A 25862-nucleotide genomic window follows, 5' to 3' on the forward strand; every position below is an offset into this window, starting at 1 on the left:
GTATGCAAAAACACAGTCAACTATACTATTGCGTACACCATAGCCCGTTTTTTTTTGTTTTTTTTTTGTATATGGGAGATGAGTGGCATACAGCATCCATTTTTAACGCCTGTTAATGTATCTGTTATTCCTAAGAAAACATATATGTTAAACAGAAACAAAAACATCCTGCCTGCCTTCCTACCACCTACATACTAGGTTACTATGCATTCACAGTATGCAGTGAGCTCCTAAGCTCTCTCTAGTGGCCACTGCAGGGGAAGGGGGGGGGGGGGGGGGTGGACACTGGAGGGGGAAAACTCTGCTGCCTACACCTACTGGGGGTAGGGACTTCAACTCTGCTGTCTACACCTACTTGGAGCGGGGACTCTAACTCTGCTGCCTACACCTACTGGGGGGGGGGGGTGACGGGGAAAAACTCTGCTGCCTACACCTACTGTGGGGGGACCCTGATGCCTAAAACTACTGTGGGGGGACCCTGCTGCCTACACCTACTGTGGGGGAACCGGGCTGCCTACGCCTTCTGTGGGGGAACCGGGCTGCCTACACCTACTGTGGGGGGACCCCGCTGCCTACATCTATTGTTGGGGGACCCTGCTGCCTACACCTACTGTTGGGGACCCTGCTACCTACACCTACTGTGGGGGGACCCTGCTGCCTGCACCTACTGTCGGGGGACCCTGCTGTCTAGAACTACTGTGGGGGGACCCTGCTGCCTACACCTACTGTGGGGGGACCCTGCTGCCTACACCTACTGTGGGGGAACCGGGCTGCCTACGCCTTCTGTGGGAGAACCGGGCTGCCTACACCTACTGTTGGGGACCCTGCTACCTACACCTACTGTGGGGGGACCCTGCTGCCTGCACCTACTGTTGGGGGACCCTGCTGTCTAGAACTACTGTGGGGGGACCCTGCTGCCTACACCTACTGTGGGGGGACCCTGCTGCCTACACCTACCGTGGGGGGACCCTGCTGCCTACAACTACTGTGGGGGGACCCTGCTGCCTACACCTACTGTGGGGGCACCCTGCTGCCTACACCTACTGTGGGGGAAACCCGCTGCCTACACCTACTGTCAGGGGAATTCTGCTGCCTACCCCTACTGTGAAGGAACTCTGCTGCCTACACCTACTGTGAGGGAACTCTGCCACCTACACCTATTGTGGCGGAACTCTGCTGCCTACACCGATTGTGGGGGAACTCTGATGCCTACACCTACTGTGGGGGAACTCCACTGCCTACACCCACTGTGGAGGAACTCTGCTGCCTACAACCACTATGGGGGAACTCTGCTGCCTACACCTACTATGGGGAACTCTGCTGCCTACACCTAATGGAGGGAACTCTGCTGCCTACACATAATGTGAGGGACTATCTACTATGTTCCTGCCAAGCTAATATGGGGACAAACTACTAAACTAATAGGAGGGCTACCTATTAACTACATAGGGAGTTTTCATAATGCCCCTCCTGAGACTAGACTCTGGATCCGCCATTGGGTGGAGGGGGTGCTGGCTACCTACTTGACTAACTCCCTGGCTACCTAACTTTGTACCTTGGTGCCTAACTACAGAAGGTATGTGGAGAACAGCACTGGACCCATCCACTGTGGTCACCTGGACTGCCAATCCAGCAAACAACCATAGAGAGATGCAAAGGCCACAATACCAGTCTGGAGGCTCCGGTCAGTGAAATTAGAGCTGAAGTTTATTGGTTACAAAAAGCGACGTTTTGGCTCCATATGAGCCTTTATCAAGATTGTGCAGAGGAGGGGGGGGGGGGGGCACTGGAAAACATGGCGATCTGATCCGGACAGAGAAGAAAAGGAAAGGGGACGCCGCTGATCAGAAAAGATGTAATTGTGAGTTCCTAGATGTAATCACTTATATGGTATACAGATCCTGTGTACAGCTGATATCTACCGCCATATGGTCCTGTATATAATCACTTATATTGTATACGGATCCAGTATAGTATACTGGTCTTTGTATAGTGGTTTTATTCAGTACAGTATGGCGGTATTATCCAGTTATTGCGTGGTGGTATATATGTACTCTTTATATACTGGTGTTATTGGTCATGGGAAATTATTTTACCTACCTTGAAGTGTTTCTTATACATAAAATTTAGTTTATGTTGTGTGTAGGGCTGGTGGAGGGATTTGGGTAGAATAGGGGTTGAAGTGTGACCAGCAGCAGAGCATCGCAGAGAGCCTTTACTTTTTTTTAGTCCAGGGGATCTGAATGTTGTCAGTCCGCCCCTGGCTATGAGGATAAATTAAGAAATGTAGAATCTATTTAGATAAAAATGATAATCAAAGATGGAAATTTATATTAAATGACTGTAGTTGAGATGAGTGTCTCCTATCCTGTATATATAGTGATATCTGTCCCCCCCGCCCAGGCCGGATACCGCTGACTGTCTGCAGGCCCATTTGTTATTAGAATGTCATAGAATTATGTTGAAAATGTCGAAATTGAATGTCTGTTCGGTTTCAGCTTCCCGTCTGTGTAATGCTGATAGGCTTCCAATCATTTTGCTGAGGGCTGAATTGTATCACATGGGAACACAGGCCGAGTCTGCTGCTGTAGGATGTATACTTATACCCTGACCAAGGCTGAAATGGATGGTTGGTGTCTGCCCCCCCTGACACTATACCAGTGGTCTCAAACTTTGGCCCTCCAGATGTTGCAAAACTTCAACTCCCAGCATGCCCGGACAGCCGTTGGCTGTCCGGGCATGCTGGGAGTTGAAGTTTTGCAAAATCTGGAGGGCCACAGTCTGAGACCACTGCACTATACAAAGGGGGCGCACATGCCCCTACCCTGACTACACCCTCGTATCATACAGATCTTATATACAAATACAAGTCACTTCTGTGCCCCAATGATTTGCTACAGTTTATACACAATCTACATGTAAGGAAATGGCATCAAGTTCCACCATATATGACAATATAGAAGTATTCTTCGTAATGGGCGCACCATAAGGCAACACAAATAACCATAAGGGCTCAGTGTGCAGCTAAACAGAGTCAGTACACATTGCTTTGCCATATACAGTGCCTTGCATTAGTATTCACACCCCTCTACATTTTGTCACGATATAACCATAGATTCAAATTTATTTCATTTGGGATTTTGTGTAATGGACAAACACAAAATCATCATTTGGTAGTGGGGAGGAAACTATTACACGGCCTTCCAAATTATTTACAAAAAAAAAAAAGTATTGAGTGCAGTGTATCTGCTGCAGAAAATCCGCAGCAGATTTTGCTACCATTGACTTCAATGGGTCTGAAGGAAAATCTGCACATCTGTCTCTATTGCGAATTTTCTGCTGACCCATTTAAGTCAATGGTAGCAAAATTCTGCTGCTGATTTTCCACAGGAAATACGCTGCAGAAATTCCGCAGGTAATCTGCCCATGTGAACGTACCCTAGCAAAGATCTGATGCCACCAATTACCTTCACAAGTCACATTATTAGTATATAGGGTCCAGGTGTTTGCAGTGTAATCTACATACAAATACACCTGTTCTGTTAAAGGGGTAGTCCAGTGCTGAAAAACGTATCCCCTATCCTAAGGATAGGGTATAAGTTTCAGATAGTGAGGGTCCGACCACTGGGGCCCCCCACGATCTCCTGTACGGGGCCCCGGCAGCCTGGGGGATGGGGCGCGTTGACCACCGCATGAAGCGGCAGTTGACACGCCCCCTCAGTACAACTCTATGGTAGAGCCGGAGCACTGCCTTCGGCAATCTCCGGCTCTGCCATAGCGTTGTATTGAGGAGGCGTGTCAGCCACCGCTTCGTGCGGTGGCCGACACCCGCTATCTGGCCAGCGAGCCGGGGCCCCGTACAGGAGATCGCGGGGGGCCCCAGCAGTCTGAAACTTATCCCCTATCCTTAGGATAGGGGATAAGTTTTTTAGCACTGGACTACCCCTTGAAGCCTCAGAGTTTGTTAGTGAGCATTACTGAACAAACAGCAGCAGCATGAAGACCAAGGAGCTCACCAAACAGGTAAGGGATAAAGTTGTAGGTAATATTAAAAAAATAATCCTGCGAAGCACCATAAAATCCATCATCTCAGACTGGGGTGAAGCTTCACCTCCCAACAAGACAATGACCTTGTCACGATGCCGGCTGGCAGGTAGTGGATCCTCTGTGCCAGAGAGGGATTGGCGTGGACCGTGCTAGTGGATCGGTTCTAAGTCACTACTGGTTTTCACCAGAGCCCGCCGCAAAGCGGGATGGACTTGCTGCGGCGGTAGTGACCAGGTCGTATCCACTAGCAACGGCTCAACCTCTCTGACTGCTGAAGATAGGCGCGGTACAAGGGAGTAGGCAGAAGCAAGGTCGGACGTAGCAGAAGGTCGGGGCAGGCAGCAAGGATCGTAGTCAGGGGCAACGGCAGGAGGTCTGGAACACAGGCTAGCAACAGACAAGGAAACGCTTTCACTGGCACGATGGCAACAAGATCCGGCAAGGAAGTGCAGGGGAAGTGAGGTGATATAGGGAAGTGCACAGGTGATCAGACTAATTGGAACCACTGCGCCAATCAGCGGCGCAGTGGCCCTTTAAATCGCAAAGACCCGGCGCGCGCGCGCCCTAAGGAGCGGGGCCGCGCGCACCGGGACAGGACCGACGGAGAGCGAGTCAGGTACGGGAGCCGGGGTGCGCATCGCGAGCGGGCGCTACCCGCATCGCGAATCGCATCCCGGCTGGAGGCAGTATCGCAGCGCCCCGGGTCAGTGGATCTGACCGGAGCGCTGCAGTGAGGAGAGTGTAGCGAGCGCTCCGGGGAGGAGCGGGGACCCGGAGCGCTCGGCGTAACAGTACCCCCCCCCTTGGGTCTCCCCCTCTTCTTAGAGCCTGAGAACCTGAGGAGCAGACTTTTGTCTAGGATATTGTCCTCAGGTTCCCAGGATCTCTCTTCTGGACCACAACCCTCCCAATCCACTAAAAAAAAGGTTTTCCCTCTGACCTTTTTAGATGCTAGAATCTCTTTGACTGAGAAGATGTCCGAGGAGCCGGAAACAGGAGTGGGAGGAACAGATTTGGGAGAGAAACGGTTGATGATGAGTGGTTTAAGAAGAGAAACGTGAAAGGCATTAGGAATACGAAGAGAAGGAGGAAGAAGAAGTTTGTAAGAGACAGGATTAATCTGACACAAAATTTTGAAAGGACCAAGATAGCGTGGTCCCAACTTGTAGCTAGGGACACGGAAGCGGACATATTTAGCGGAGAGCCATACCTTGTCTCCAGGGGAAAAAATGGGAGGAGCTCTTCTTTTCTTATCCGCGAACTTCTTCATGCGTGATGAAGCCTGTAAGAGAGAATTTTGGGTCTCTCTCCATATGATGGAAAGGTCACGAGAAATTTCATCCACAGCGGGCAGACCAGAGGGCAAGGGGGTAGGGAGGGGGGGAAGAGGGTGACGGCCGTACACCACGAAAAATGGGGATTTGGAGGAAGATTCAGAGACTCTGAAGTTATACGAGAATTCGGCCCATGGAAGGAGATCTGCCCAGTCATCCTGGCGGGAGGAAACAAAATGTCGTAAATAATCACCCAAGACCTGGTTAATTCTTTCTACTTGTCCATTGGATTGGGGATGATATGCAGAAGAAAAATTTAATTTAATCTTGAGTTGTTTACAGAGAGCCCTCCAGAATTTAGACACGAATTGGACGCCTCTATCCGAGACGATCTGCGTAGGCAACCCGTGAAGACGAAAAATGTGTACAAAAAATTGTTTAGCCAACTGAGGCGCTGAAGGAAGACCAGGAAGAGGGATGAAATGTGCCATTTTGGATAATCGATCAACGACCACCCAAATAACAGTATTGCCACGGGAAGGGGGTAAATCAGTAATAAAATCCATACCAATCAGAGACCAAGGCTGTTCGGGGACAGGCAGGGGATGAAGAAAACCAACGGGCTTCTGGCGAGGAGTCTTATCCCGGGCACAGATAGTGCAGGCTCGCACAAAGTCCACAACATCCGTCTCCAGAGTCGGCCACCAATAGAAGCGGGAGATGAGTTGCACAGATTTCTTGATGCCCACATGACCTGCGAGATGGGAGGAGTGACCCCATTTGAGGATTCCGAGGCGTTGGCGTGGAGAAACAAAGGTCTTTCCTGGAGGAGTTTGCCTGATGGAGGCTGGAGAAGTGGAAATCAGGCAGTCAGGAGGAATGATGTGTTGCGGAGAGAGTTCAACTTCCGAGGCATCCGAGGAACGAGAGAGAGCATCGGCCCTAATGTTCTTATCGGCAGGCCGAAAGTGAATTTCAAAATTAAATCGGGCAAAGAACAGAGACCACCGGGCCTGGCGAGGATTCAGCCGTTGGGCAGACTGGAGGTAGGAGAGGTTCTTGTGATCGGTGTAAATAATAACTGGAAATCTTGATCCCTCCAGCAGATGCCTCCATTCCTCAAGTGCTAATTTGATGGCTAGAAGCTCTCGATCCCCGATGGAGTAGTTCCTCTCCGCCGGAGAGAAGGTCCTAGAAAAAAAACCACAAGTGACAGCATGCCCGGAAGAATTTTTTTGTAGAAGAACAGCTCCAGCTCCCACTGAGGAGGCATCAACCTCCAATAGGAAGGGTTTGGAAGGGTCAGGTCTGGAGAGCACGGGAGCCGAAGAAAAGGCAGACTTGAGTCGTTTAAAGGCGTCTTCCGCTTGAGGAGGCCAAGACTTGGGATCGGCATTTTTTTTGGTTAAAGCCACGATAGGGGCCACAACGGTAGAAAAATGTGGAATAAATTGCCTGTAATAATTGGCGAACCCCAAAAAGCGTTGGATAGCACGGAGTCCGGAGGGGCGTGGCCAATCTAAGACGGCAGAGAGTTTGTCTGGATCCATTTGTAGTCCCTGGCCAGAGACCAAGTATCCTAGAAAAGGAAGAGATTGGCATTCAAACAGACATTTCTCAATTTTGGCATAGAGTTGATTGTCACGAAGTCTTTGAAGAACCATACGGACATGCTGGCGGTGTTCTTCTAGATTGGCAGAAAAAATCAGGATATCGTCCAGATATACAACAACACAGGAGTATAAAAGATCACGAAAAATTTCATTAACAAAGTCTTGGAAGACGGCAGGGGCGTTGCACAGGCCAAAGGGCATGACCAGATACTCAAAGTGTCCATCTCTGGTGTTAAATGCCGTTTTCCATTCATCCCCCTCTCTGATGCGGATGAGATTATAAGCACCTCTTAAGTCCAGTTTAGTAAAGATGTGGGCACCTTGGAGGCGATCAAAGAGTTCAGAGATGAGAGGTAGGGGGTAGCGGTTCTTAACCGTGATTTTATTAAGACCGCGGTAGTCAATGCAAGGACGTAGGGAGCCATCTTTTTTGGACACAAAGAAAAATCCGGCTCCGGCAGGAGAGGAGGATTTACGGATAAAGCCCTTTTTTAAATTTTCCTGGACGTATTCAGACATGGCAAGAGTCTCTGGGGCGGACAGAGGATAAATTCTGCCCCGGGGTGGAGTAGTGCCCGGGAGGAGGTCGATAGGACAATCATAAGGCCTGTGAGGAGGTAGAGTCTCGGCTTGTTTTTTGCAGAAAACATCCGCAAAGTCCATATAGGCCTTAGGGAGACCGGTTACTGGAGGAACCACAGAGTCACGGCAAGGGTTACTGGGAACCGGTTTTAGACAGTCCTTGGAACAAGAGGGCCCCCAACTCTTGATCTCCCCAGTGGACCAATCCAGGGTTGGGGAATGAAGTTGAAGCCAGGGAAGTCCAAGGAGAATTTCAGAAGTGCAATTGGGGAGGACCAAAAGTTCAATCCTCTCGTGATGAGATCCGATGCACATTAGAAGAGGCTCCGTGCGGAAACGTATGGTACAGTCCAATCTTTCATTGTTTACACAATTGATGTAAAGGGGTCTGGCGAGACTGGTCACTGGGATGTTGAACCTGTTGACGAGAGAGGCCAAAATAAAATTTCCTGCAGATCCAGAGTCCAAGAAGGCCATAGTAGAGAAGGAGAAGGCAGAGGCAGACATCCGCACAGGCACAGTAAGACGTGGAGAAGCAGAGTAGACATCAAGGACTGTCTCACCTTTGTGCGGAGTCAGCGTACGTTTTTCCAGGCGGGGAGGACGGATAGGACAATCCCTCAGGAAGTGTTCGGTACTAGCACAGTACAGGCAGAGATTCTCCATGCGGCGTCGTGTCCTCTCTTGAGGTGTCAGGCGAGACCGGTCGACCTGCATAGCCTCCACGGCGGGAGGCACAGGAACGGATTGCAGGGGACCAGAGGAGAGAGGAGCCGAGGAGAAGAAACGCCTCGTGCGAACAGAGTCCATATCTTGGCGGAGCTCCTGACGCCTTTCGGAAAAACGCATGTCAATGCGAGTGGCTAGGTGAATGAGTTCATGTAGATTAGCAGGGATTTCTCGTGCGGCCAGAACATCTTTAATGTTGCTGGATAGGCCTTTTTTAAAGGTCGCGCAGAGGGCCTCATTATTCCAGGATAATTCTGAAGCAAGAGTACGGAATTGTACGGCATACTCGCCAACGGAAGAATTACCCTGGACCAGGTTCAACAGGGCAGTCTCAGCAGAAGAGGCTCGGGCAGGTTCCTCAAAGACACTTCGGATTTCCGAGAAGAAGGAGTGTACAGAGGCAGTGACGGGGTCATTGCGGTCCCAGAGCGGTGTGGCCCAAGACAGGGCTTTTCCAGACAGAAGGCTGACTACGAAAGCCACCTTAGACCTTTCAGTGGGAAACTGGTCCGACATCATCTCCAGGTGCAGGGAACATTGGGAAAGAAAGCCACGGCAAAACTTAGAGTCCCCATCAAATTTATCCGGCAAGGATAGGCGTAGACCAGAAGCGGCCACTCGCTGCGGAGGAGGTGCAGGAGCTGGCGGAGGAGATGATTGCTGAAGCTGTGGTAGTAACTGCTGTAGCATAACGGTCAGTTGAGACAGCTGTTGGCCTTGTTGCGCTATCTGTTGTGACTGCTGGGCGACCACCGTGGTGAGGTCAGCGACAATTGGCAGAGGAACTTCAGCGGGATCCATGGCCGGATCTACTGTCACGATGCCGGCTGGCAGGTAGTGGATCCTCTGTGCCAGAGAGGGATTGGCGTGGACCGTGCTAGTGGATCGGTTCTAAGTCACTACTGGTTTTCACCAGAGCCCGCCGCAAAGCGGGATGGACTTGCTGCGGCGGTAGTGACCAGGTCGTATCCACTAGCAACGGCTCAACCTCTCTGACTGCTGAAGATAGGCGCGGTACAAGGGAGTAGGCAGAAGCAAGGTCGGACGTAGCAGAAGGTCGGGGCAGGCAGCAAGGATCGTAGTCAGGGGCAACGGCAGGAGGTCTGGAACACAGGCTAGGAACACACAAGGAAACGCTTTCACTGGCACGATGGCAACAAGATCCGGCAAGGAAGTGCAGGGGAAGTGAGGTGATATAGGGAAGTGCACAGGTGATCAGACTAATTGGAACCACTGCGCCAATCAGCGGCGCAGTGGCCCTTTAAATCGCAAAGACCCGGCGCGCGCGCGCCCTAAGGAGCGGGGCCGCGCGCGCCGGGACAGGACCGACGGAGAGCGAGTCAGGTACGGGAGCCGGGGTGCGCATCGCGAGCGGGCGCTACCCGCATCACGAATCGCATCCCGGCTGGAGGCAGTATCGCAGCGCCCCGGGTCAGTGGATCTGACCGGAGCGCTGCAGTGAGGAGAGTGTAGCGAGCGCTCCGGGGAGGAGCGGGGACCCGGAGCGCTCGGCGTAACAGACCTAAGGACACGGCCAAGACAGCACAGGAGCGGCTTAGGGACCACTCTGTGAATGTCCTTGGGGGGCCCAGTCAGAGCCAGAACCCAATGGAACATCTGAAAATGGCTTCCACCGACAGTCCACATCCAACCTGACAGAGCTGAGAGGATCTACAGAGCATAATGGCCGAAAATCCCCAAATCCAGGAGGGTAAACCTTGTGGCCCCATCCCCAAGAAGACTGAAGGCCGGAATCACTGCCAAAGGGGCTTCAGCTAAGTCGTAAAGGGTATGAATACTTATGTTGCTTCAGAATTATAGTTTTTCCTTTTCTATAACTGTACATAAAGTTCTACCATTCTGTGTCCTGGGGTTTTCTGCACGTGGCGTTTTTGGGCTTTTGCATTGGTTTTCGTGCACAGTAGTACCGGGGGAGTATCACATCTGTAAAGCTCCTAACCATCTGCAGAGGCGGCTGCACTTATTGAGTCCATGTGCACCTGTTGTGCATTTATTTACATGCGTCAGACTCTCCACTTGAAATGTGTCTTGCAAAACCCTCCGTGTGACTCTAAGTCGAATTTTAAAACCAGATGGGGGAAAAAAAAAGCACGTGGTGGAAAGAGTGAAAAAATATCATTCAGGATCCCTGAAATCTGGTCGGGTGCAACTTTCTATGATACATCCAACCTCAATTCTGCATTCGCGGGACCTCTTAGCTGGGGGTACTGCAACTAGCAAGTGCATGTGCTTAAAGGGGTACTCTGGTGGCAAACATTTTTATTTTATTTTTATTTTTTTTAAATCAACTGGTGCCAGAAAGTTAAACAGATTTGTAAATTACTTCTATTAAAAAATCTTAACCCTACCAGTACTTTTTAGCAGCTGTATGCTACAGAGGAAATTCTTTTCTTTTTGAATTTATTTTTTTGTCTTGTCCACAGTGCTCTCTGCTGACACCTCTGTCCATGTCAGGAACTGTCCAGAGCAGCATAGGTTTGCTATGGGGATTTTCTCCTGCTCTGGACAGTTCCTGATACGGTCAGAGGTGTCAGCAGAGAGCACTGTGGACAAGAAAAAAAAAACAAATTCAAAAAGAAAAGAATTTCCTCTGTAGCATACAGCTGCTAAAAAGTACTAGAAGGGTAAAGATTTTTTTAATATAAGTAATTTACAAATCTGTTTCACTTTCTGGCACCAGTTGATTTAAAAAAAAAAAATGTTTTTCACCGGAGTAGCCCTTTAATTCTGAATCCCTTCTTGACAAAATTCTGCATACACACCAGGGTAATGGTGCCCAGACACCTTAGATCAGTGTTTGCCAACCAGTGTGCGGCCAACTGTTGCAAAACTACATATCCCAGCAGGCCCGGACAGCCGTTGGCTGTCCGGGCATGCTGGGATTTGTAGTTTTGCAACAGCTGGAGGCACCCTGGTTGGCAAACACTGCCTTAGATAGCAGCTATTTCTCCTGACTCCTGCATGTTAGGCTCGATGTCGGGATATTAAGGCTGCCTCTTTTCTATGACCTCTGTAGCCGGGGGTACTGCAACTAGCAAGTGCATGTGCTTAATTCTGAATCCCTTCTTGACAAAAATGCAGCATACAACCCCGGGTAATGGTACCTATACACCTTAGATAATTGTTTCTTAACCAGAATGCCGCCAGCTGTTGCAGCCGTTGGCTGTCCGGGAATGCTGGGAGTTGTAGTTTTGCAACAGCTGGAGGCACCCTGATTGGGAAACACTGCTTTAGATATTCCTCCTGACTCCCCAATATACATGCATGCTATGCTCAATGTTGGGATACTTTTATTTTTATTTTTTAAATCAACTGGTACCAGAAAATTAAACAGGTTTGTAAATTACTTCTATTAAAAAAAATCTTAGTCCTTCCAGTACTTATTAGCTGCTGAACACTACAGTGGAAATTCTTTTCTTTTTGGAACACAGAGCTCTCTGCTGACATTTTAGGAACTGTCCAGAACAGCATATGTTTGCTATGGGGATTTCCTTTTCCTCTGGACAGTACCTAAAATGGACAGAGATGTCAGCAGAGAGCAATGTGGTCGTGATGTCAGCAGAGAGCTCTGTGTTCCAAAAAGAAAAGAATTTCCTCTGTAGTATTCAGCAGCTAATAAGTACTGGAGGGATTAAAATTTTTAAATAGAAGTCATTTACAAATCTCTTTAACTTTCTGGCACCAGTTGATTTAGAAGAAAAAAAAAAGTTTTCCACCGGAGTACCCCTTTAAGGCTACCTCTGTTCTATGACGTCTGTTGCTGGGGGCACTGCAACTTAATTCTGAAGCCCTTTTTGACAAAAAGCTGCGTTCACTCCTGGGTAATGGTGCCTATAAAACTTAGATCAGTGTTTCCCAACCAGGGTGTCGCCAGCCGAAGGTCTGTCTGCCACCTCCAGAGGATCCACACTATCCCTGGAAGGTAAATCAAGGCTTTCCTCTGCTATCATCCTTTGGTGCAGTGGTCTTTAAACTGCAGCTGTTGCAAAACTACAACTCCCAGAATGCCCAGACAGCCGTTGGCAGCACTTTATGAACATGTGTAGGCAACCCCATACACATTAGTGGGTTTGGCAAACTTCCCTCTGATGCAGTGTTCTCCAACTGTGTGCAAGACTATAACTCCCCGCACGTCTTAACAACCTTCGGCTGTCAGGGCATGCTGGGAGTTGTAGTTTTGCAACATTTGGAGGGCCACTGGGGGGAGGACACTACTATTAAAAAGGTGTAGCGTTGTCAGGGCATGCTAGTAGTTGTAGTTTTGCAACAGTTGGAGAGCCACTGGTTGGGGAACCTACTATACAAAGTGCAGAGTTGTCATGGCATGCTGGGAGTTGTAGTTGCGCAACTGTTGCAGAGACACTGGCTGGAGGACACAACTATAGAGGGTGTGGAGCTGTCATGGCATGCTGGGAGTTGTAGTTGCGCAACAGGTGGAAAGCAAATAGGTGGAGGTCACCAGTATAGAGGGTGCAAGGCTGTCAGGGCATGCTGGGAGCTGTAGTTGTGCAACAGTTGGAGAGCCATTGGGTGGAGGAGACAACTCTTGACAGTGTAGAGCCGCTGGGGCATGCTGGGAGTTGTAGTTTTGGAACAGTTGGAGAGCCGTTGGGTGAAGGACACTACTCCAAACAGTGTAGAGCCGCCGGGGGCATGCTGGGAGTTGTAGTTTTGCATGATCTAAATAGCTTTAGGTTGTATCCTCGCTCTAATTCTTATGGTCACTTTATAGAGTCGTAGAGTCACGCTGGATATTAGTCTCACTGTTTCTGACTTTTTATTCTTTACTTTCTTCCAGTGAAGTCAATAAGAAACCAAATGTCACCGAATTGGCCCAGAGCGAGCGGCCTCTAATGTAACGTGTGAATCAGGATCTCATAAATTCCCATTTCCTGTGAGCGCGGTGCGAATGACTCGCCGCTGCTCATATTTCTCTGCTGATCCCTGATGCCAGCGTGGTGGTTGTGAAGCTCGGCGTGCTTCTTCATTACATAGTATCTCTGGGTAAACTCCGGCCTGGAACATATAGGGTACATTGCCTCCATTAGTCTCCGGCGCTGGTGACCGGGAGACATAAAATAGATGTATGAACGGCCGCTGTCTGCAGAGTCTGTTCTGTGCTCCGTCCCCCGCTGAGCTTTACCTTCTATTTTACTGTTTCTTTATGTATCTTTCACTTTCTTACTTTGTACTAAGTGTTCTCGGCTCCTGCTTGCTTGCAAATGTCTGACTCCTATACTATAGATCAGTGTTTTCCAAACAACGTGTCTCCAGCAGTTGCAAAACTACAACTCCCAGCATGGGATGCAAAAAACTGTGATCCTGAAAGTAATTCCTGTTACCTCAAAAACTGACCCGACGTGTTTCCTCTTAAATGATGGCAGGGTTAATCAGGGGACTTAAAGGGGTATACCGGTGGAAAACTTTTTCTTTAAATCAACTGATGTCAGAAAGTTAAACAGATTTGTAAATTACTTCTATAAAAAAAAAATCTTAATCCTTCCAGTACTTATTAGCGTCTGTATGCTACAGAGGAAATTCTTTTCATTTTGGATTTCTTTCTGTCACGACCACAGTGCTCTCTGCTGACACCTCTGTCCATGTCAGGAACTGTCCAGAGTAGGAGAAAATCCCCATAGCAAACATATGCTGCTCTGGACAGTTCCTAAAATGAACAGAGGTGTCAGCAGAGAGCACTGTGTTCGTGACAGAAAGAAATGCAAAGAGAAAAGAATTTCCTCTGTAGTATACAGATGCTAATAAGTACTGGAAGGATTAAGATTTTTTAATAGAAGTAATTCACAAATCTGTTTATCTTTCTGGCATCAGTTGATAAAAATAATAATAATAAAAAAATAATAATAATTCCACCGGATTATATAGTATAGGTTGGTGTTTCCCAACCAGGGCACCTCCAGCTGTGGCAAAACTACAACTACCAGCATGCCCGGACAGCCTTCGGCTGTCCGGGCATGCTGGGAGTTGTAGTTTTGCAACAGCTGGTGGTTCACTGGTTGGGAAAGACTGATCTCCAAAAACAAGGACTAGACAAGAACGAGCCAAGAAAATCAGAGGAATACTATAATAAGCACCACACTGCAAAAGTCAGGAATATTTAAAGAGAGACTAACCAATCAGAAACTCAAAATGACCACTGAGCTGAGACATCTACACAAGCTGATCCAGAGTAAGAGATCAGTTGTGAGACCTGTGTGCCTCCACAGTATACACGTTGTTTCAAGTAACTGTGTGTACTGTGGGGTGTAGCACTATGGCATTATATGTATGGCATTTTATTCACTAGCTATTCCCCTCTGCGTGCTTCTTATCTGTTCATTTGTTCCTAAGCTAGGGGCGGGGGGGCGGGGGGGGGGGGGGGGTGAAGACTAGCTGTTATGTTGTCTCCTTACACTGCACACACACACACACAGAAGATTAAACTCCTGTAATCTCTACCCTCTCCATTGTCTTTTATGGGCAGCATGTAACCTGATCCCTTAGTCTAGCTCCTTTCTTAGTACAGACTTTTCAGCTGTTTTTAAGAGAGAATTCAGAATTATTATTTTTTTGGTGTGGGGGGGGGGGGGGGTCAGGAAAGGAGGGTGCACTTGTTAGGATATGGGATATGGGCTCTGTGGCAGAGTATTATGGGTACTGTGACTGGAAGTTATTGGCATTCCAACTGGGTTTTAGGAAACACTAAGGCTGGATGTTATTGGCACTGTGGCTGGGTATTAGTGTTGAGCACGAATATTCGTAATGCAAATTTTTATCGTTAATATCGGCACTTTGCGATTTCACGAATATTTACAATATAGCGCTATATATATTCGTAATGACAAATATTCATTTTTTTGTGTGTTTATTTCACATGCAAATTTTGATGCAAATATCGTCACTTCGCGGTTTCGCAAATATTTAGACTATATGGTGCTATATATATTCGTAATGACGAATATTATATATTTTTATTTTTTTCACATGCAAATTTTTATGCAAATTTTCACATGGAAAAATAAAGTGAATGAACATAGCGAATGTGCGAATTTCAGAACATAGGACGAATAATCGTCAATATATTCGAGAAATATCGGGAATTTGAATATGGCCCCTGCCGCTCTTCACTACTGGGTATTATGGGAAAGGTGGCTGGATATTATGGGCACTGTGGCTTGGTATTATGGGAAAGGTTGCTGGATATTATGGGCACTGCAGCTGGATGTTATGGGCATTGTGGCAGGCTTTTCTATGGGGCACCATGGTTGGCACTGAGATAGGGTTACTGTGGATGGCATAAGAAAAATTGCAGCAGTATACATAAGATGGCACACATACCTTCTACAGACAGGTGCCCATGGTGGCCTTAGTGGTCAGTCTAATCTATGATGCTGGACATGACTTCCTGAGATGTAATGATCAGACTCTTCTCATAATAATGGAGGCCTCCTATGTGGTACCAGGTCTCGCCCCCTGTCGTCACATTGACGCCCCTTCGTTTTGCTGCGGCGATTTCCTTACTCACAATGTTTGGATGATATCTGAGTAAAATCAATAACTCTCCGTCTGTGTTTATTTCCTTCTCAGTTTAATAAGTAATGACTCAGGGCGGGTGATGGAGGAGCCCGGACCTGCCAAATACGACATCATAACAGATCCCAACTTTTCTCATCAAACATCCGCCTCGATGGGGTCACCGGACCGGATGAATGAGCACATTACATATCTGAGCCCGACTTCTGCTGATGTGGAATCTATTAGACTTGGGCAAATAAAAAAGTTGGCACCGTCTCGGATCCCGGCTCTGTGTGCGTTTCGTAGCCACTTCCTGGACGTAAGCAATGTTTATTATTTCATTCATGCCCTCGTCCCCATTGACCATTCCCATACACAAGACATTTCGTGGCTTACATCATCCTGTAATGGCGATAACCCAAAAATTCCTATAATCTGGACACAGTTCTCACAACCTCCCTGGTCCCTTGTCATTGGGATAGTGCCGCTTGGTCCATATTGACTGTGAGCGTATGACTCCCACCTGGCAGAAGAGGAAGCAGTGCTGGTGTAAGGATAAGTAAGTGGACTACACCGTGCGGTTGCTCTTGCAGACTGCTGTATATCAGGGTGACTGCACAAAAGAAAGACTTGTTGCAAACATTTTCCAAACAGTCCCATTCATCTGACTGTAGGTTTGCACAGGTCTACTCAACTATATCTGTTAAGGAAACCTTCAGAAGCAGCAGCAGCATGAAGGACATTATCGATCAGTAATGAGCAGTGAAAGCTGTTAATCCAGCCATAGGTTGGTATCTAAACCTCACCATAGGCTCCTGTAATCACTCTGCAGCCTCTCTAGCCTCCTCTGGCTCTTTCCTGCTACTCTGCCTACTTTCTCTTACCCCTCCCTTCTACACAAGCTTTAGGGCAGGTTACCTCAGAGAAGCACTACTACTTATGGCGGCGCATAATTATAGCAAAATGTGGGATAGCACCGTGGTAGGTTGTACAGGGGGCAAATGTGAACACTACTTGAGGGAAACTAGCCACAGAAGCAGCAGCAGAATGGAGGACAGTATAGATCAGTACTGAGCAGTTTAAGCGGTGATTACAACCCTGGGATGATATCTAACACTCACTATAAGCTTCTGTAATTTCTCTACAGTCTTTCTTCCTCTGGATCTCTCTCCAGCCACTCTCCCTCCTCCCCTCTCCACAAGCTTTTATGGGAAGGCATAACTACTTAATAATGGTGGTGCATTAGATAACAAAATGTTGGATAGCACTGTGGTAGGTAGTACAGGAGGCAAATAATACAGCTAGTTGAGGGAGATAAGCTGCTATGATGTGTCCTGCACATATCTTTATAGCACAACCTCAGAAGCAGCAGCAGCATGGAGGACATTATCGATCAGTACTGAGTAGTATAAGCTGTTGTTCCAGGCCTAGGTTGATATCTTACACTCACTATAAACTCCTGTAATCTCTCTGTCTTCCTCTGGCTCTCTACAGCCAATATTCCTCCCTCCCTCTCTAAAAACTTTCATGAGCAGATTAGGTTTCCGGAGGCACTACTACTTAACATTGGTGGTGCATACAAATTTCGCAGTTCACGTCTTTTTATTTCCCTCCAATGATCAAAACTCCAGCCAACCAGCTAGTGCAGTGTCCCCCAACCAGTGTGCCTCCGATTGTTGCAAAACTACAACCCCCAGCATGCCCGGACAGCCAACGGCTGTCCGGGCATGCTTGGAGTTGTAGTTTTGCAACAGCTGGAAGCACCATGCTCATGAAAGTTTGTGGAGAGGGAGGGAAGAATGTAGAGAGCCAGAAGAAGACAGAGAGATTACTGGAGCTTATAGTGAGTGTTAGATATCAACCCAGGGCTGGAATAACAGCTTATACTACTCAATACTGATCAATAATGTCCTCCCTGCTGCTGCTGCTTCTGAGGTTGTGCTATAAAGATATACGCAGTGTATAGGACACATCGTAGCAGCTAATCTCCCTCAACTAGCTGTATTATTTGCCCCCTGTACAACCTACCACAGTGCTATCCAACATTTTGCTATCTTATGCACCACCATTATTAAGTAGTTATGCCTCCAGAATGTAACCTTCCCAAGGAACACTGCCTTACAGCAAGCAAAGGTCTTGAAAAAAAAAATTGGTATGGAATTTAAAACGCAAAGTATATTAGAACGTTGCAGAACCTTCCACCTTACGCCGATTTTGTATTCCGCTAAATGTCACGCAGCGTTTTATCGCATTTCCTGCTCGGTATCAATGTGTTTTTATTTGCTTTTTCTATTCGAATGGATAATTTCTAGTAAGTGACTTCACAGGTTAAGGTGCCAGTGGTTAGAGGTGATAAACTTATCAGCGGTGGTGACGTTTTTTTTTGTTGATCACAGATCACATGACCCGCTGATAGCCGGAGCCCTCATCACTGCACAGGGGCAGGTCACACATCTGCGCTGATATACGGGAATAGTGGGAGAGGTTTTCTTTATTTCAGTAACTGTGTGGTCAGGACTATAAGGTAATAAAATGTAACATCCTGTAACTGCTTTAAGAAACCTTATCAGTAATATGGCTACTTTGTGATTCACAGATCACCCTCTTACCTGTATGTCATTTCTTCACGCTGCGTAGTTTATAAGAATAGTCAAAGAATCAGGCGTCTTTTATATGAATAAGAATTAGTTATATCCTGTATTATTTCCCGGGTGTACTCACTATTCTGCTGGTGAGGTCACTGTGTACATACATCACATTACTTATCCTGTACTGATCCTGAGTTATATCCTGTATTATACCCCAGAGCTGCACTCAATATTCTGCTGGTGGGGTCACTGTGTACATACATTACATTACTTATCCTGTACTGATCCTGAGTTATATCCTGTATAATACTCCAGAGCTGTACTCATTATTCTGCTGGTGGGGTCACTGTGTACATACATTACATTACTTATCCTGTACTGATCCTGAGTTATATCCTGTATTATTTCCCGGGTGTACTCACTATTCTGCTGGTGAGGTCACTGTGTACATACATTACATTACATTACTTATCCTGTACTGATCCTGAGTTATATCCTGTATTATACTCTAGAGCTGTACTCACTATTCTGCTGGTGAGGTCACTGTATACATACAGTACATTACTTATCCTGTACTGATCCTGAGTTATATCCTGTATTATACTCTAGAGCTGTACTCACTATTCTGCTGGTGGGGTCACTGTGTACATACATTACATTACTTATCCTGTACTGATCCTGAGTTATATCCTGTATTATACTCTAGAGCTGTACTCACTATTCTGCTGGTGAGGTCACTGTATACATACAGTACATTACTTATCCTGTACTGATCCTGAGTTATATCCTGTATTATATTCCAGAGCTGTACTCACTATTCTTCTGGTGAGGTCACTGTATACATACAGTACATTACTTATCCTGTACTGATCCTGAGTTATATCCTGTATTATACTCTAGAGCTGTACTCACTATTCTGCTGGTGGGGTCACTGTGTACATACATTACATTACTTATCCTGTACTGATCCTGAGTTATATCCTGTATTATACTCCAGAGCTGTACTCACTATTCTGCTGGTGAGGTCACTGTCTACATAGATTACTTATCCTGTTCTGATCCTGAGTTATATCCTGTATTATACTCCAGAGCTGTACTCACTATTCTGCTGGTGAGGTCACTGTCTACATAGATTACTTATCCTGTTCTGATCCTGCGTATGAAATGCTTCAGTTCGGGTCACTAGACCATTGGTCATATTACGTTCATCTATCACCGACCTTAGATATGATTTGGACAAACATTCGAGTAACTTATTACATAAACTCTTGTGTCACAATCCGGAATGTGTCTGTGCTGGAGTGCACGGCCATATGTGTAGGTCAGTAGAGCATTGCCCCGGGCCCCCTCCCTCAGCCCCTGTGTGTCTTCATCCCTCTGCTGCACATTCCCTATGAACTTGACCCCAATGCAGAACATTCCGCTGTCTTAGCAGGTCTGTCCACCGGGGGCGTTAATCATTCCCAATGTCATAAGATCTTTCCCAGTCCCTGTCATCCGGGTGACCTCACTGTATGCGCAAATGTCAGGGATCACTAGACCGGACCCACCGCCCAGAACTCCGTACTGAAGGATCCATGTGAGATCTGTGCGGGATCCGAGCCTCCAATATCATACTGTGGATATAGAAATAGGAAACTGAAATCTGTGACTGGTATACAAGACAGAAAGGGGAGGGCACACTTGAGCGGCAACTTCACCTGTATGGAGTGTACACTTCAACCTCGGTGATCTGTATGAGTGCCTCCTGCGGGGTGCATAAACTGAAGATGAAGTATCAATAAATATGGTACAAAAGGGGTGTATGTGCACTCACCGCTCAATACAGGTCACTGCGTTCCAGGGTCCGGGTCACTGGGTCTCAGTGTGGACGCATCTAGGTATCGCTCAGAGGCAACGCCGACAGTTTTGCACGTGAGTGCGTGCTTCTTCTGGCCTCCAGAGGACGGAAGAAGCACGTACTCATGTGCGAGACTGCCGGCGTTGCCTCTGAGCGCTACGTAGATGCGTCCGTTCTCAGAGTCAACGCCGGCAGTTTCGCACGTGAGTGCGTGCTTCTTCCGGCCTCCAGAGGCCGGTAGAAGTACGTACTCACTTGCGAAACTGCCGTCGTTGCCTCTGAGCGCTACCTAGATGCATCCGTGCTCAGAGGCAACGCCGGCAGTTTGGCATGTGAGTGTGTGCTTCTTCAGGCCTCCAGAGGTAACGCCGGCAGTTTCGCACGTGAGTGCGTGCTTCTTCCGGCCTCCAGAGGACGGAAGAAGCACGCACTCACGTGCGAAACTGCAGGCGTTGCCTCTGAGCGCTACCTAGATGCGTCTGTGCTCAGAGGCAACGCCGGCAGTTTCGCACGTGAGTGTGCTTCTTCAGGCCTCCAGAGGTAACGCCGGCAGTTTCGCACGTGAGTGCGTGCTTCTTCCGGCCTCTGGAGGCCGGAAGAAGCACGCACTCACGTGCAAAACTGCCGGCGGTGCCTCTGAGCGCTACCTAGATGCGTCCGCGCTCAGAGGCAATGCCGGCATTTTCGCATGTGAGTGCATGGTTCTTCAGGCCTCCAGAGGTAATGCCGGCAGTTTCGCACGTGAGTGCGTTTTTCTTCTGGCCTCTGGAGGCTGGAAGAAGCACGCACTCACGTGCGAAACTGCCGGTGTTGCCTCTGAGCACTACCTAGATGCGTCCGTGCTCAGAGGCAACGCCGGCAGTTTGGCACATGAGTGCGTGCTTCTTCAGGCCTTCAGAGGTAACGCCGGCAGTTTAGCACGTGAGTGCGTGCTTCTTCCGGCCTCTGGAGGACGGAAGAAGCACGCAATCACATGCGAAACTGCCGGCGTTGCCTCTGAGCGCTACCTAGATGCGTCCGTGCTCAGAGGCAACGCCGGCATTTTCGCATGTGAGTGCATGGTTCTTCAGGCCTCCAGAGGTAATGTCAGCAGTTTTGCAGATGAGTCCGTGCTTCTTCCGGCCTCTGGAGGCCGGAAGAAGCACGCACTCACGTGCAAAACTGCCGGCGTTGCCTCTGAGCACTACCTAGATGCGTCCGCGCTCAGAGGCAACGCCGACAGTTTTGCACGTGAGTGTGTGCTTCTTCCGGCCTCCAGAGGCCGGAAGAAGCACGCACTCACGTGCAAAACTGCCGGCGTTACCTATGGAGGCCGGAAGAAGCACGCACTCACACGCAAAACTGCCGGCATTGCCTCTGAGCGCTACCTAGATGAGTCCACGCTGAGACCCAGCTTCCCGTGACCCGGACCCCAGAACGCAGTGACCTGTATTGAGTGGTGAGTGCACATACACCCCTTTTGTACCATAAACTGAAATCTGTGTTTTCCGTAAACATGCGGTTTATTATAGGACGAATCAATTCCCATTATCTATATATAGTTGACGCCTTTTTTGAAGAATATGCGCATCATGCTGCTATAATAGAAGTGACGCCAGCAAACCCACTGATTTCAATGGAAGCTTTGTAATGCTTCACTTCACCTGTGGTGGCGCTGCAGGGAAACTGAGCACTTACTACCAGACCGATCGCGGGAGGTACCTAGTGATCGGCTTATGATATGGAGCAGTGTTTCCCAACAAGGGTGCCTACAGCTGTTGCAAAACTACAACTCCCAGCATGCCCAGATATGCTGGGAGTTGTAGTTTTACAACAGCTGGAGGGTTATAGACTAGTAAATATAAATACAACACACTGGAAATGGGCGCAACAATCTATGATACAATATAAACATTACATTTCCTGTTATAACTGGCGCCAAGACAAACATATAGAACATACGGCATCAAGGTAACAATATCTGGTGCCAACTGCAGGATACAAATAGAGCTGTGGAATTGGTGCCATAGGCAAAACGTGGCACCAGGTATACAGTGTTATATATTGTGGCATCAGGTATTATACAGTGGGGATCAAAAGTTTGGGCACCCCAGGTAAAAATTTGTATTAATGTGCATAAAGAAGCCAAGGAAAGATGGAAAAATCTCCAAAAGGCATCAAATTACAGATTAGACATTCTTATAATATGTCATTTTGGATGCTAACTTGATGCCATCTGTGAAAAAGCTGAAGTTAAAGAGAGGATGGCTTCTACAAATGGATAATGATCCTAAACACACCTCGAAATCCACGGGGGATTACATCAAGAGGCGTAACCTGAAGGTTTTGCAATGGCCTTCACAATCTCCTGACCTCAACATAATTGAAAATCTATGGATAGACCTTAAAAGAGCAGTGTGTGACAGGCAGCCCAGAAATCTCAAAGAACTGGAAGACTTTTGTAAGGAAAAATGGGCAAAGATACCTCAAACAAGAATTGAAAGACTCTGTTATTTAGAAAGTGTAAATGATGGAAATAACATCTAACTTTTGTTGCCATATTATAAGAATGTCTAATCTGTAATTTGATGCATTTTGGAGATTTTTCCATCTTTCCTTGGCTTCTTTATGCACATTAATACAAATTTTTACCTGGGGTGCCCAAACTTTTGATCCCCACTGTATCTATCTATCTATCTCATATCTATCTATCTATCTATCTATATCATATCTATCTATCTCTCTCATATCTATCTATCTATCGCATATCTCTCTCTCTCTCATATGTATCTATCTCATATCTATCTTATATCTATCTATCTCATATCTATCTATCTATCTTTGGCTATCCGAGCATGCTGGGAGTTGTAGTTTTACAACAGCTGGAGGCACCCTGGTTGAGGGTTGATCTATCTATCTGTCATCTATCTATCCCCCTAATACAACATTTTCTAGAACAATATGTCAGTGTCATATTTTCTTCGATCCGTCTAGGTCCCTGCACCTTTTCCCATTTGTTCCCATTCGGCCCCTCGCATGTATAGTAGGAATTATGTCGCTTTAGTTTCCTCATTCTTAGACAGAATCTGCTTCTAATTCTTGAGGAGGCTCTTGCCGGCGGTTCCTTGGCAGGGAAGAGAGAAGGGGCGGACCATGGACTTTCTTAAATGACTATTGACGTCAATGGCATAGCTGAAATACTTACTAGCCAACACCGAGCTGAATTACTGGGGTGTGTGTATAAGACGAGCAAAGAAAGAAAAAACCCTACGTGTAAATACACCTGAGTGCGCTCCGCCAGGCCCTGCGCACTGTATAGGACACATCTGCTTAGGGACTTCACACAGAACCTGCACAAAGATGGCGACATGAAAGGATCATAAAAGGCACATCTGGAAAACTCTCCTTGGATTGTCTAATATGGTGTTTCCTGACTGGTGTGCCCCCAGCTGTTGCAAAACTACAAATTCCAGCATGCCTGGAGAGCATTTGGAATGCTGGAAGTTGTAGTTCTGCAACAGCTGGAGGCACCCTGGTTGGGAAACACTGTGCTAGGACAACAAAGAGGAGCAATCTAGAAAAACTCTCATACTGAATAACCCTGGCTCTGCCTGGATGACAGCAGCTTATGCACAGCGCAGAGGAGCAAGCAGGAAATGAATACAGCCTTTGGATCTCCAGTCATGCTATGAGTTGTGGTTTTGCAACAGCTGGAGCCACACTGGTTGGGAAAACTGATCTAATAGTCTACAATGTGTTTTTGTAGCTCATAAGACAGGCAGATAGATATGAGATCTGTTTCCTATCTATTTACTAACACACCTGTGTTGAGTCCCCACTGCAGATAATGCTCAGTCCTGGAGGTGTCTTATAGTCAGATCTCTGGGGCCCCACCAGTCTTATCGACAGATCTCTGGGGCCCCACCAGTCTTATTGTCAGATCTCTGGGGCCCCACCAGTCTTATCGTCAGATCTCTGGGGCCCCACCAGTCTTATCGTCAGATCTCTGGGGCCCCACCAGTCTTATAGTCAGATCTCTGGGGCCCCACCAGTCTTATCGTCAGATCTCTGGGGCCCCACCAGTCTTATCGACAGATCTCTGGGGCCCCACCAGTCTTATTGTCAGATCTCTGGGGCCCCACTAGTCTTATCGTCAGATCTCAGGGGCCCCACCAGTCTTATCGTCAGATCTCTGGGGCCCCACCAGTCTTATAATCAGATCTCTGGGGCCCCACCACTGACACTCTCTACCCCCATAGTATCTTCTTCATCGCTCTCCATATAGATTTTTATTGAACAGAAGTTGTATTATTGGCTGTGAGATCACGTGGGGCGCGCCAAACCCGACAGATGACCGGCACGGCCTTCCTGTACAGAACAGATATCTGACCGCACTGTGTTCCATCAACAAGCAGTGTCCTAAAATAAGACACCTGCCCGAATATAATTGTCTCCTGTGGTGAAGCAGTTCTGTTCACTATATGCACACACCCCGATCACACCCTCTCCGTGTCCTCGTACAGCCTGCCCTGGAATTCCTGTGGCACTACACTTCAGTATTGGAAGATGCAAAACTACAACTCCCAGCATGCCCGGACAGCCAACAGTTAGGAGTTGTAGTTTTGCAACATGTGAAGGGCCACAGTTTGAGACCAATGGACTGGAGGATGGTCCAATACAAAAAAGAACATAAGGCACCATCACATGCTGCTGCTACCTCTATGATATCAAGATATATAGTAGATATACACCTCCCCTCCAGCTCTATCTGTATACTGCTGCTATCTCTATGGAATTAGGATGTATAGTAGATATACACCTCCCCTCCAGCTCTATCTGTATACTGCTGCTACCTCTATGAGATCAAGATATATAGTAGTTATACACCTTCCCTCCAGCTCTATCTGTATTCTGCTGCTATCTATATGGAATTAGGATATATAATAGTTAAACACCTCCTCTCCAACTCTATCTTTATACTGCTGCTACTATCGCTATGGGATCAGGATATATAGTAGTTATACACCTCCTCTTCAACTCTATCTGTATACTGCTGCTATCTCTATGGGATCAGAATATATACACCTCCCCTCTAGCTCTATCTGTATACTGCTGCTATCTCTATGGGGTCAGAATATATACACCTCCCCCTCTAGCTCTATCTGTACACTGCTGCTATCTCTATGTGATCAGAATATATACACCTCCCCTCTAGCTCTATCTGTATACTCTTGCTGCTATTTCTATGGGATCAGGATATATCTTAATGGCTGTCCAGGCTTTCTGAGAGTTATAGTTTTGCAACAGCTGGGGGCACGCTGGTTGGAAACCACTGCTGTAGCATCTCTGACTGCTGGGTCCCATGCACACACAGTATTGCACCCCCGCCTTTCCCAGTCACGTCAGGTTACAGGATTACAGTTCATCCATCTACAGAGACAGATGATGACCTTAGGATATACAGGAGGAAGTCGAAATACTAAAGAAAACCACTATTTAGAGTATTTTAAGAAAAGGTCCTGGGGTGGCTAAAAGAAAAACTTGTCAGAGCAGAGATAGACGAAATCTGAAGAGTGGAGATATAGAGATTATCGCCAATCTGTGCCCACTATGGGTTTTTAGGACGTCACCATGTAGCATCCTGTCCCGATCTATAGATATCGCTTAGTGTTTCCCA

At 47.5% G+C, this 25862-nt stretch overlaps 1 protein-coding gene and 1 long non-coding RNA gene across 5 annotated transcripts in view; one reads left to right on the forward strand and one right to left on the reverse strand.

The window, feature by feature from the left end:
- The window catches only part of LOC130283397 (uncharacterized), a 243525-nt gene that overhangs the window by 114781 nt on the left and 102882 nt on the right, over positions 1 to 25862 (forward strand). The window contains exons 7-8 of one of the 4 annotated variants that reach the window (XR_008846681.1): positions 15851 to 16097; positions 18175 to 18299. The exons of 2 other annotated variants lie outside the window; for them this stretch is intronic. This is a non-coding gene — a long non-coding RNA (uncharacterized LOC130283397). Of the gene's footprint in view, positions 1 to 15850; positions 16098 to 18174; positions 18300 to 25862 lie in introns of those variants that run through there. One more of the 4 variants, XR_008846684.1, reaches the window with a different exon arrangement.
- The window catches only part of PDE4B (phosphodiesterase 4B), a 467359-nt gene that overhangs the window by 36392 nt on the left and 405105 nt on the right, over positions 1 to 25862 (reverse strand).

This window comes from Hyla sarda, chromosome 7, assembly GCF_029499605.1.
Source record: "Hyla sarda isolate aHylSar1 chromosome 7, aHylSar1.hap1, whole genome shotgun sequence".
In the NCBI taxonomy this organism is placed as follows: domain Eukaryota; kingdom Metazoa; phylum Chordata; class Amphibia; order Anura; family Hylidae; genus Hyla; species Hyla sarda.